Genomic DNA, 13,971 nt, shown 5'->3' on the forward strand with positions numbered 1-13,971 from the left:
ATGAGAGGGCATATAATTTCATATTCAGCACATATTAAGAAATTACTTAGAGGGGCGTGGCTTGGAAGCGCAGCTGGATGGTTGAGTGCTGAGTGAGCTCTAATATCACAAGCTTTATGAAGGAAATAATAAGTCACTAATTTAGTTTTATTTTAGTGATTTTGAGTGATTTCAAGTCTGGTTATGGCTACAAATAAACAGATGAAGAACGAAGGAGCTAGCACAAGTGGTGGAGGTACTAAAAAATCAAAGCTGGATCCTGCGAAAGTGCCGTTGCCAAAAGAGGATAATGGTGACATTTCTGCTCAACTGAAACTAATAACTGAGATTGTTTCTGACAACGCTAAAAATCTGAAGGAGGTGAAAGAAGAAATGAAAAGTCTCACAGCAAGAATGGAAAGATTTGAACTAAAAACGGACCAGATGGAAAAAAGAATGTCAGCAAATGAAGCTGAGTTAAAGAAATGTTAAATGTATAAAGAAAAAGTGGAATTTCTCTCTAAAGAAATGGAAGATATTATTAACAGGGAAAAACGGAATAATTTGAGAATTATTGGTCTCCCTGAAGGTGTTGAAAATAATGATGCCATCACCTTTCTTGAACAGTTTCTTCCTAAGATTTTACCACTCAAATTAAAATTTCCTTTAGAGTTTGAAAGAGCTCACAGGATTCCTGTTAGAAGAGTTGGCAAGGATTTAAGACCACGTCCTTTGATTTTTAAGCTGTTAAGGCATCAACAGGTGATGGAAATCATAAAGCTTGCAAAGGAAAATAAGAACTTAAAATGTCAGGACGCAAAAATTCACATAGTTCCAGATTTTGCTAAGGCCACTGCTGATAAGAGAAAATAAAATGTTGGATTTACGGCCACAAATGAGGCAATTAGGAGCTATGCCAATAAAACCATGAATTTTGATTGTCCTGACAAACTGAAAGACTTTTTAGATGATTGTGAGCATTTGATGATATCATAAGATGAAGATAAAAAGTTCCGATGGACTTGTACTTTTTTATTTGAAGGATTGAAAAGAAAAGAAGAAAAAAGGAAGTAAAAAGATAAAGTTAAGATATGTTTATATTTTATGTTTGGAGAAATGGAATCCTTTTTGAATTCAACTGAATTAACTGTCCTCAAACACGCAGTAATATTAGTTAACATTCTATTTGGAATACTTGGAAAGAAGATGCAGGAAGATATGTAAATTAGAGAATTTCTTTCTGTGCAGATTCTATTATATCATCTTGTTCTAAATGTGCCATATGGTATGAGTGTGCCATGTTTTTAATAAAAACGCTGAGGATTTATTTAGGGGCATATAGGAACATTCTTAGGAATCTACAAAGAAAAACTTTACATTGTGCTTCTTACTTGGAGAATGGTTCCTGGCAATCCGTCTTCATAATGCTATGTTGCAGCAGTGCTGGAAGAGCCCAAATGATCGGTGAAAAATAAGATGGTACTACAGCAACAAACAGGGAATGTTCTGAGTATCTCTCAGTTTTTGAGATGAAAAAGTGGGGGAAAATACAATGATATGGAAAGTGTTTAATTGTTTTAGTATCATTTGCTGCTTTGCTTTCTTTTCTTTTATTTTTAGTTTATAGTCTCATTAGGGTTTATATGAGATAATGGTTTAGTCCAAGGATTGCTTCTTTACTTCCGGGTCACAGAAAACAAGGAAGTATTACAAGTGCATTAAAATTTGAAATATATTAAGAACACTGCGTGTTTTTTCTTTGGACAGCATTTTATGAAGAGTTAGATGCGAATTCTGATAACATATTTGTTTTTTGAGAGATGTGTATTATATAATTATTCTGTTCATTATATTGAGGAATCTATGTTATGGATGGGAAGATGATATCATTTTGTGATAAGAGTTTAAAAGAAGATAACACATATTAGTTAATTAAAATAAGATGCCAAAGATGGTATTATATTAGGGAGGAAATGAATTGAGAGAAATAGGTTTCCTTATTTCAAATGAAATTATTATTAATTTAACTTATCTTTGTAGTTTTAAGAAGAGTTAATTTGAGAGATGAGTCTTTAATAATCTAATATATATATATGTCATCTCATTTGAATGAAATTAAAATGTATGAGATGTAGTATAATGATTTTTATGTCTTGTTTAAGGATATGTAATAATCGCTGATTAATGAATGATATATGCACTCAATTCTTTTTTGGCTTATTATATTGATATAATTATTTGCAATGTTTAAGCTTGTGGGGTACATCTCAGAACTTACCATCAAATGTGCGTTTTCAAGTTCTCAATGATGAATAAGGGTAGGGGGTGGGATAGGGAGGGTTGGGGTTACAGGTATAAGGTTTTGTATAAAAAATTAGAATTTTGGAAAATGATGCATATTCAGGAACTGTGGAACAATTTGATTTACTTATTTTTGTTAGATTATTCTTATAAAAAAGGTTATGAGTAACTTTAAAATTTTTTCTTTAAATGTGAATGGACTCAATCATCAGGTTAAAAGGAATAAAATATTAGCATTCTTAAAAAAGCAGAATGCGGATATTTATTACATCCAAGAGACTCACTTGTCTATATTAGAATCAAAAAAATTGGAAAAAAATTGGGTGAAACATTGTTTTTTTGCTCCTGCTGATGGGAAAAAGGCAGGGGTAGCTATTCTTATTAATAAGAAATGTACTGCTAATTTTAAAATGGTAGGTTCAGATCCAAAGGGAAGATGGGTCCATGTAGAGATGAGAATGGGAAATAATACCCTGGCTTTGTTTAATTTGTACGCCCCTAATTCGAATCAAAATGAATTCTTTAAGATAGTACAGAGATTGTTACTCCCACTGGCTGCTTCCAAATTGGTTGTGGCTGGAGATTTTAATGCTGTTATGGATCCATTATTAGATAAAAAACCTTGTAGAGATATAAAATCATTAGGGTTAGACAATTTGGTACATTCATGTGATTTAAAAGATATATGGCGTATTCTTCATTTTAATGATCGGGAATTTTCCTTTTGTTCACAAGTTCATAAGTCTTTTTCTAGAATTGATTATATTTTTGTTTCAACTCATTTAGTTCAACAAGTGTTAAAAGCTTCTATAGACCCAATTATTATATCTGATCATGGGGATGTATGGATTGAGCTTCAAACAGATCAGCAAGAGTATAGTAGACCTATTTGGAGATTTGATAACACATTGCTTGTTGATACAAAATTTTTAGATGAATTAAAATTAAAAATTAATGAATATTTTCAAGATAATTTATCAGATGAAATTTCAATGGAAAATATTTGGGATGCTTTTAAGGCTCCTTTAAGAGGTAATATTATTTCTTACTCTGCTTATATTAGGAAACAAATTAAGAATCAATATTCTAAGTTAGAAAGAGAAATTAAAGTTTTAGAAGATAAATTGATAAATAAATGGGAACATGACACTTTACAAGATTTATTAAAAGCAAAAGGTAATTATAATGAATTAGCGTCAAAATTGATAAGGAAGGACCTTTTTTATCAACAAACTTTGTATTATGGAAATTCAAATAAGGCGGGTAGGTTATTGGCTAATTACCTTAAAGCAAAGAAAAGAAGAACAAAAGTTATTGCAATTAAAGATGAGAAAGGTGAGATGCATTCTCAAATTGAGAGCATTTTAAGTAAATTTTTTAAGTTTTATAAAGAACTATACTCTTCTGAATCTTATGAGGGTAAAGAGAAGGATGGTATAGATTTTTTAAATTTAATTATTGGTCCGAAAGTTCCAGATCATATAAAAAGGAGTTTAGATGAGCCTATATCATTAAAAGAATTAGAAACGGCATTGAAATCTCTTAGAGTTGGATCCGCTCCAGGTGGGGATGGATTTACAGTGGAATTTTACAAATCATTTCAAGTTTCTCTATTACCTCAATTATTACATTTATTTAAATCCCAATTGTCTAAGGGATGTATTACAGGTACTATGGCGGAATCAGTAACAATTGTTTTGCCAAAGCCAAATAGAGATCCTACTTTGGTTGCAAATTACAGGCCCATTTCATTAATAAATGTGGATGGTAAACTTTTGGCCAAGATTTTGGCTTTATGATTGGCTCTCCCTTTTATCATTGATATGCATCAAACTGGTTTTGTGGCAAAAAGACACTCCTCTGATAATACTAGATTGGCTTTTCATATGTTAAATTTATCTAAAGAAATTGCAGATCCGGTTTTTTCCATTTCTTTAGATGCGGAAAAAGCGTTTGAGAGAGTTGAATGGTCTTTTATGTATCAAGCACTTGGTTGGTTTGGTATTGGTCCGGGATTTATTCAAATGATTCAAGCTTTGTATAGTTCCCCTTCTGCAAGATTGTACATTAATAATAGTTTCTCTGATCGGTTTACTTTGCGGAGGGGGGTTAGACAGGGTTGTCCGTTATCTCCTTTGCTTTTTGATATTGTATTAGAACCCTTGTTATTGGCCATTCAACAAGCAAAGGGGATACAGGGTATTCTCTTTTCTGATAGAGAATATAAAGTTTCAGCATATGCGGATGACATATTGCTGTATTTGAGGAATCCTGAATCTACCATTCCATGTTTATTGGAGTTGATTGATACATTTGGAAAATTTTCAGGATATAAAATCAATTGGAATAAGTCTGAGATTCTTCCTCTTAATGTACATTGTACTAAAGGTTTATTTGATGCTTTTTCATTTACCTGGAAAGAAGAGGGATTAAAATATTTAGGTATAATGATAAAAAAGACGCTGGAAGACACTTTGAAAGAGAATGAAAAACTTTTATTAAAAAATAACAGAAGTATGTGAGCATTGGAATCCATTACATCTTTCATGGTGGGGGAGAGTGCAAACAATTAAAATGATGATTCTGCCTGTAGTTTGTTACCAAATGAGTATGATACCAATATTTTTTCAGGGGTCATTTTATAAAAAACTTAATGGTATTCTTACGAAATTTATTTGGCTGGGTAAAAGACCTAGGATTGCTCTAGTATCTCTACAAAAGCCAATTGAGGAGGGAGGGGTTAAATTTCCAAACTTTTATAGGTACCATCAAGCCTATATTTTAAGCCAGGGTATGTATTGGATCCTCCCAGAACTCTATGATAATGCTCCAGATTGGTTATATTTGGAGTGGCGTCTTATGTTTCCTTTACATTTAGTTCATGTTGTTAGTATAAAAATGCCTAGAAGATATAAACAGAACAGAATTTTGATTGATACATGGAAAACTTTGAGATACATTAGTAATCTAACATCTATTCCAATAAGCAAATCAACAAATCAATCTTTATGGATAAACTCCAAGATTCGAATTGGCAGAGCTCAAATCTTATGGAAACACTGGATTATAGCAGGCATAAGAACTTTAAATGATGTTATTTTAAATGGTAAACTGCTTGAATTTTCACAGTTGCAAATTAGATTTGGTCTTGATAAATCACAAAGTTTTAAATGGTTGCAGCTGAAGCAGGCTATTCAGGTGGGGTTCCCTGAATGGAAAACTCTTAGTACTCAATATAGTTTGGAATTCCTGTTTCCAGACTGATTTCATGGGACACCTAGCCGCACAGTGGTATAAATTATTATCTGGATTTTTAAATAAAAAGCCAAAAACTGGTCTGAGAGACATTTGGAGCATTGAGATTAAGCATAATATTTCTGCTTCTCAATGGCCACGAATTTGGTCTTGGAGAATGAGATGTACAGTGTCAGCATTTATGAGACAAACTTGGTTCTTTTTATTACATAGAGCTTTTTGGACCCCAGTTTGTTTACAAAAGTTGGATAGCTCTAAATCTAATAGATGCTGGCACTGTAATCTAGAAGTGGGGACATTGGATCATCTAATTTTTTATTGCCCCTGCATTAGGAATTTTTGGAATTCAATTTGGTCTCAAATAAATTGCTTATTGGAAAATCATGTGGAAATATCATATGATACTTTTCTGTTCGGTATGTCTATGAGGAAAAAAAGTCAATTATCAGCACATAACAATAAGCTTTTGATGATAATGACGGGTGTTGCTATGCAACATATTACTAACAACTGGAAAAATTATAGTAATCTCAATTATACATTTTGGTGGAATTCCCTGTGTCATATTTACAAGATGGAAAGAGCAATTGCAATACAGAAAGGAAGTTATAAAATTTTTTTAAAGATATGGAGACCGATGGTTGATTTTTGTAGTGAATAGGCATCATTTTTCTTTGATAATATACATAGGGGGGTGGGGAGATTGGAAGATAAGATGTAGCAAAATTGAAATTTTGAAGGAATATGATAGTTTTAATGATTGTATAGAAAGATGGGAGGGGGGAGGGTTTTTAATTAATTTACATATTAAGAATATAATGTATGATGTTCAAGTGTTATACGATAGTATTTCATGTTGTTCTTTTTGTGCACTTGATGTAAGTTTGAAAAAGAATAAAGAAATTACTTAAATTGGAATTTTCTAAATTAGAGCAAACTGTTATGACATTGGAGTCACAATTGGCATTGAAATGGGATCAGGTTACTCTAAATGCCCTTTTGAAAGCTAAATATAAATATAATGAGATTTCCTCACAATTGGCTAGGAAAGATTTGTTTTCTTAACAGGCTTCATATTATGGAAACTCGAATAAAGCGTGAAGATTATTGGCTAATTATCTCAAAGCAAAGAAAAGTTAAGATTGTAGCTATAAAAGATGGCAATGGCAAAATTCATACCCATAATGGAAATGTTTTAAAACAATTTTTGGAATATTATAAGGCTTTATATTCATCTGAGCTTTACTCAACTAAAGAACATGATGGTAGGGAATTTTTAAATTCAATAAATGGGCTGAAGGTTCCCGAGCATATAAAGGAAAAACTTGAAACGCCTATATCATCTGCAGAACTCCAGGCTGCATTGAAATCTCTCCGGGTTTGTTTCTGCCCCGGGTTTCTGGAGTTTTTTAAATCTTTTCAAAATTTATTATTACTTCATCTTTTAAATTTATATCAATCACAACTGACTAAAGGTTGTATTTCAGGTACTATGGCAGAATCATTAACTATTGTTTTGCCGAAGCCAAATAAAGATCCCATGTTGGTTTCAAACTATAAGCTAAGTTATTGGCTCTAAGACTAGCCAAGGCTCTCCCTTATGATTGGTATGCACCAAACGGTTTTTGTTGCTCAAAGACATTCTTCAAATAAAACCAGATTGGCATTTCATATGCTAAATTTAACAAAAAAGATAATGATCCAGTCATCTCTGTTTCTTTGGATACAGAGAAGGCCTTTGACCGTGTGAAATGAACTTTCATGTATCAAGCAATGGATTGGTTTGGTTTAGTATCCGGGTTTATTCAAATGATTCAGACCTTGTATAGTTCTCCTTCTGCCAGATTATATATTAATGATAATTTCTCAGAGCGTTTCTGTCTATAGAAGGAGTTAGACAAGGGTGTCCCTTATCTCCTTTGCTTTTTGATATTGTTCTAGAACCCCTGTTGTTGGCTATACAGCAGGCAAAGGAGATTCAGGGGACTCCTTATGCAGGTCGGGAATCTACTATAATAATTCCCTTAGCGCGCATGTGCACTTCTAACCTGGTGGCTCCATGCGTCCGTAGCTCTGTGGCCAGCAGAGAAGTTGGTAAAGCGTGTACGGCGCTTGCAACCCGTGAGGCGCGTGCGTTCGATTTGCAATGAGTGGTGGTTCACTTCTCCCAGCAGCGGTTATTCTGTGCTGGTTGCCGTTTGCTGCTTGATTTTTTTAAAAAAAAGATAGGTGGGAGAAGAGGTGCAATAATTTACATCCCCCCTTAGATCCCTAATATTCCCCCGACATCACGGATCTCCACCGACATCCCCCTGACATCTCCACACACACGGACAGGAGCCAAACAGATGGGACTGACAGAAAAGATGGCAGTGAAAGACACAGAAGGACAGGGAGCCAAAGAGACGGGACATTGACAGACTGACAGAAAAGGTGGCAGTGAAAGACACACACAGAAGGACAGGGAGCCAGAGAGAGAGATTGAAAAAAAAAATAAAAACCAGACAGTGGACAAGAAGAGAGAGACACACAGAAAAAAAGACAGACAGACAGCGGCCAAGGAGACAGTCAGCAAAAAAAGACAGACAGACATACAGTGGCCAAAGAGATAGACAGCAAAAAAAACACCAGATAGATAGCGGCCAAGGAGAGAGAGACACACAGAAAAAAGACAGACAGCGGCCAAGGAGACAGTCAGCAAAAAAAGACAGACAGACATACAGTGGCCAAGGAGACAGACAGCAAAAAAAAGACAGACAGACATACAGTGGCCAAGGAAACAGTCAACAAGAAAAGACAGACGGACATACAGTGGCCAAGGAGACAGACAGCAAATAAGACAGACAGACAGACAGCGGCCAAGGAGAGAGAGACAGAAAGAAAGAAAGACAGACACATCTATTCTAGCACCCGTTAATGTAACGGGCTTAAAGACTAGTATAAGATATCTGCTTATGCAGATGATATCTTGCTTCATTTGAAGAATCCTGAATCTACCATCCCGTATTTATTGGACTTGATAGATTGTTTTGGCAAATTTTCTGGATATAAAATAAATTGGAGCAAATCGGAGGTTCTTCCGTTAAATGTGCATTGTGCAAAAGGATTATTTGATTCATTCCCTTTCCTTTGGAAGGACGAGGGTATAAAATTTTTATTGCTGAAAGTCAAAGAAATGTGTGAGCATTGGAACCCATTACATCTTTCTTGGTGGGGGAGAGTTCAAACTGTTAAAATGATGATTTTGCCTGTAGTTTGCTACCAAATGAGTATGTAGCCAATTTATTTTCAAGGGTTCTTTTATAAAAAACTAAACAGTATTCTTACTAAATTTATTTGGATTGGTAAAACTGCTAGAATTGCTTTAGTATCTTTGCAAAAACCAATTGTAGTGGGTGGGGTAAATTTTCCAAATTTTTACAGATACCATCAAGCTTTCATAATGTGACAGGGTATGTATTGGATCCTTCCTGAAGTCTTGGAGCATCTTCCGGATTGGCTTTACTTAGAATGGCAACTCATATCTCCTTTAAATTAATTTCAGAATATTTGAATAAGAAACTAAAAACAAGCCTAAAGGATATTTGGAGCAATGAGGTAAAGCAAAAGATTTCTGCTACTCAATGGCCACGGATTTGGTCTTGGAGGATGAGATGTACGGCGTCAGCATCTATGAGACAAACCTGTTATTTTCTGTTATATAGGAATTTTTGGACCCCTGTTCGTTTGCAAAAATTAGATAGTTCAAAGTCTAATAGATGCTGGCATTGTCATCTTGATATAGGGACGCTGGATCACATGTTGTACTTTTGTCCCTTAATATTAGGCTTCTGGAAGTCAATTTGGGTTGCAATTAATAGGATATTGGGTACCTCCATGTCCTTGTCTTATGATGTGGTTCTCTTTGGAACTATACTGCAACCCTATACAAATGACCACAAAAAATCTAGAAGAATTGTGATAGACTGAATCACACCGTTTGGTGGGAATCCCTGTGCTTGTATTATCGATAAGAAAGTATGAATTCAGAAATAAAGGGTTATGGTAAAAATTTTAATAAGATTTAGGACCCTTTAGCAGATTTTGTATCTACCAATCAATAGTCCAAGCCTTCCATTTTATTGAGTTTTATACATATCCGGATTGGGAGGGAGTGATGGGGGGGGGGGAGAAAATATGTTTATATTATTATTGTTAGTAATAAGTGCTGTTATTTGGTGCCAATTGTTGTATTTTTGTATGCACTTTGTATGTTATTAAAATGAAAAAAGACTTAAAAAAAAACCAACAACCCAAAGTGCCGGGTTTTGAAAAGCCATCTGCACCACTGGACATGCCCTCGAAAAGGAGGTCAGGTCTTGGGAAATCCGGACGCCTGGTAACCCTGTGCATGTGTGATCCAGGTCAGATGTTCTGGTATGAATGAATGTTGAGAAACATACAGTGTGCTTTGTGTAATTTAATTTTGTGGTTAACTATTATGTGTTGTTAATCTAATATAATAAAATGGTAGACGCGCATGCGCACTAAAAAAATCGTGTTCCCTGAGCTGTCCCGTTTTTTTTAGTGCGCATGCGCGGGTTGTACGTCACCAGTCAATCCCCTCCACAGGTGCAGTGCTGAGGTCCCGCCTCCGCCAGACCCGGCCCTACACTGAGATCCGCAATCGGGTTGCCATGGAAACCCCACCGCAGCCTCGCGGCTAGGTAGGGGGACAACAATCTCGCTTATGTTCAAGCCGCCGCCACGACTCCTCTCTCGAACCGCACCAGGATCGAGAGAGGAGCTGCGGCGGGGGCTTGAGCATAAACGCCATTGTTATCCCCCTACCTAGCAGGCGGCCTTCCTCACCCGGCCCCACCGTTCCTTCCCTAAAGTTCAGCTCCGCCTATGTTAAAAGGAGCTGCTTTGAAATTGGAGCCCTGCCGCCATCGTAACACGTTCCCTTTGCCGCGGTCCCATATGTCAGAGAAGGAGCGGGACCAAGGCAGAGGGGAATGTGCTACGGCAGTGGCAGGCCTCCGATTTCGACGCAGCTCCTTTTAACATTGGTGGAGCTGCACTGCACTTGATGGAGGGAGGGAAGGAAAGGTGGTTGTGTGCTGTTGAGCCCCTCTTTGCCCTCAGACCCTCTCCTAACTGCTCCCTCCTGTCTCAGATCACTGGAGCACTTGATGGAGGGAGGGAAGGAAAGGTGGTTGTGTGCTGTTGAGCCCCTCTTTGCCCTCAGACCCTCTCCTAACTGCTCCCTCCTGTCTCAGACCACTGGGGGGAGGTGCCTGTCTTCAGCTGCCGGGATGGAGGGAGGGAAGAAGAAAGAAGGGGCCCTGGCAAGCGAGTTATCAAAAGCCAACCATAGCCTGGGACCCCTATATGATATGAATAATGACCAGACAACAAAAGGTAAGAAAAATAATTTTATTTTCTGTTTTGTGATTACAATATGTCAGATTTGAAATGTGTCTTGAGGGAGGCTGCTGCCACGGCTTTGGACAGAGGGGTACCATTTTCGTGGGAGCCGGTCTTCGGAGAGGCTTGGGACGTGGGGACGGATGCGGGAGGGGCTGCCGCTGCGAAGGGCTTTGGTGGGGGAGCCAGCCAGACCGCAAGTGTGGGGACGTTGTAAGCGCGGATTGGTCAAGGAGCCGCAGCTGCTGAGGCTTTGAAATTGCTCTCCCACCGTCACTCCTTCCCGCCCCGGCTCTGCCTCTGCCCCTGCCCAAGTTCAAAAGCAGGAGACATCTAGCACCCGTTAATCTAACGGGCTTAAACACTAGTAAGATTATATTGTGTGCGTATATATAAAAAATGAATGTAAAAATGGTATTACAATTAGTACTATTACGGGGGTGGAGTCTGTGGCAGAACTTAGGCAGGGTCTAGGGTCTAGGGTCTAGGGTCTAGGGTTTGGGGGACCAAACAAAAAAGCATTCCGCAGCCTATGTCGCAGAGTGGACTGGGGCATCCCATGGCACTTTTGACATATGTGCATGCTACCAGCATGTTAAAAAATAAAACACAGTGGAACCTTGGTTTACGAGCATAATTTTTTCCAGACGTATGCTCGTAAACCAAATTACACGTATATCAAATCGAATTTCCCCATAGGAAGCTTGATACGTTCCCACCCACCCCCACCCCCGAGGCCAGCGGCGCTGCTCCACCTCCCGAGAACCGGGATCGTGAACCGGCAACCCCTGCCTGAACAGCATTCAGCCTTACCCCATCTGGCACTGGCACACAGCCTGGGCCTTGAGCATCTGTGTATGCTCAAGGCCTTCTAGTTCTTGCTCTCTCTCTCTGTGATCCAGCTCATCAGTTGGGGGGCATGTCAACCGTGGAAACTGTGGTTTTTCCTTTGGGAAGATCTCTTCTCCTGAAGAAGCAACGCGTGTAACACGTATCATGTTGAGAATGAGGAGCATTTATGGTTTCACTTATTTTAGCACTTGGGGAGTGTTAACCAGGCTCAGCTATGTCATTCTTCAGTGTCATCTGGCAATACTGTTCAAACAGAATGAAAGTTTGCAAACATCTATAACATCTTCATTGAGAAGTTATTTTTTCATACTTTTTGAGCTGATTTCTGCCTTTAATTGGTTCCCCTACCTTTGTGGTTGGTTAGGGAGGGCTGCTACTGTGATGTGGCACGGACAGCAGCACACGTTCATTCTTCAAGCTAGCAGTTCAGCCGCATATGCAGGTTTTAAATGTCATTGTTATTTGCTAAATAAATAAATATAGGGATATATATATTTTTTTCAATTGTGATAATAACTTAAATAACTATATTCATATCACAATTTAAAAGAATTGATTATTAATTTAAATAGTTTACAAGGCACTTTAATATTAATTAGCTTATTTGCATGGTCAGATTGAAGAATGAGCGATCATGCAGAAAACCAGGCAGTGAGCCATTTTCTGCATCAGGTCGGCAAATGTGATTGTCACTAAAGCTGTTAAAACAGGTTTAGTGACAATCGCTGGCTTTAGTGCATCTGGGCCTAGGTTCTTAACTTGCTAATATCTTTTCTAGTAGATAGGTGTTTAATTCTGGACAAGTGATTGCAGAAAGAGGAAGACAGGCAAAAATATCTGGAAAAGTTAAGAGAGGCTGGTTGTGTAGTCAGGAAAGCAAAGATGCAAATGGAAGAAAAGAAAGCAGACACGGTAAAACGGGGACACAAAAACATTTTTTGAATATATTAGTGATAGGAAGAAGTGCAAAAGTGGCATTATGAGACTCAAAGGTGAAGGGAAAGAATATGTAGAAGCTGATAAAGAAAGGCCAAATTGCTTAACAAATATTTCTGTTCTGTGTTCACTGCTGATGCACCGGGAGCGGGACAGTCACGTGAATAGAGATGGAGGAGTAATAGGCCTGATTGATTTTCAGAGGGTTGTGTTCGTGAGGAGCTAGCTAAAATAAAGGTAGACAAAGCGATGGGGCCAGATGGTGTACAACCGAGGGTGCTGAAGGAACTTAGGGAAGTTCTGGTAGCTCCGCTGACTGACCTTTTCAATGAGTCTCTAGAGTCGGGAGTGGTACCGGAGGACTGGAAAAGGATGGATGTGGTCCCTCTCCACACAAGTGGAAGTAAAAAGAAGTAGGGAGTTACAGGCCAGTAAGTCTGACTTCTGTGGTAAGCAAATTAATGGAAATGCTTTTAAAACAGAGAATGGTCAAGTTTCTGGAATCCTGTGGATTACAGGACCGGAGGCAACATGGATTCACTAGAGGTAGGTCATGTCAGACAATCTGATCAATTTCTTTGACTGGGTGACCAGAGAATTGGACTTAGGATGTATGCTAGATTTGGTGTATTTAGATTTTAGCAAAATCTTTGACAGTGTACCACACAGGCGTCTAATAAATAAACTGAGTGCCCTTGGGATGGTTGAGTGGAAGGTGACATAGGGTAGTGATCAATAGAGATTGCTTTGAGAAAAGGGTTGTTACCAGTGGTGTGCCTCAAGGTTCTGTTCTTGGGTCTGTTCTTGTTAACATTTTTATAAATGATATTGCTGAAGAGTTGTTGGGTAAGATTTGCCTCTTTGCGGATGATACCAAAATCTGCAATAAAATAGACATGCCAGATGGTGTGAGTAACATAAAGAAAAACCTGGCGAAGCTTGAAGAATGGTCTGAAATTTGGCAGCTAAAATTTAATGCTAAGAAATGCAAGGTAATGCATTTGGGCTGCAAAAACCAGAGGGAATGGTTCAGTTTTATATGTATAGCGACACATATGCAGATAGAGTATACAACTGAAAGTTTATCAAGAACTGATGGCAACCATTCATGCAGCAGTGCGGGACTAGGCAGGCGCGTGATAAGCTCGCATCTGCCTTGTTCGCCTCTCTGCCTCTCGCTGCCGCAGCCGTCCAGTGGGGAAAGTACCGGGAGTCCAAAAAGGTTGCTGCCGCACCCGT

At 37.9% G+C, this 13,971-nt stretch overlaps 1 protein-coding gene across 7 annotated transcripts in view; it reads right to left on the reverse strand.

Annotated features, from left to right (window-relative positions):
- Positions 1–13,971, reverse strand: part of LOC117359558 (erythrocyte band 7 integral membrane protein-like) — a 79,070-nt gene that overhangs the window by 62,675 nt on the left and 2,424 nt on the right. For 2 of the 7 annotated variants that reach the window (XM_033942534.1, XM_033942541.1), the window contains exon 1: positions 11,758–12,586. The exons of 2 other annotated variants lie outside the window; for them this stretch is intronic. The gene's annotated coding sequence lies outside the window, so the exon portion shown is untranslated. Of the gene's footprint in view, positions 1–11,757; positions 12,587–13,498; positions 13,557–13,971 lie in introns of those variants that run through there. 3 more of the 7 variants (XM_033942539.1, XM_033942536.1, XM_033942538.1) reach the window with 3 other exon arrangements.

This window comes from Geotrypetes seraphini, chromosome 4 (assembly GCF_902459505.1).
Source record: "Geotrypetes seraphini chromosome 4, aGeoSer1.1, whole genome shotgun sequence".
In the NCBI taxonomy this organism is placed as follows: domain Eukaryota; kingdom Metazoa; phylum Chordata; class Amphibia; order Gymnophiona; family Dermophiidae; genus Geotrypetes; species Geotrypetes seraphini.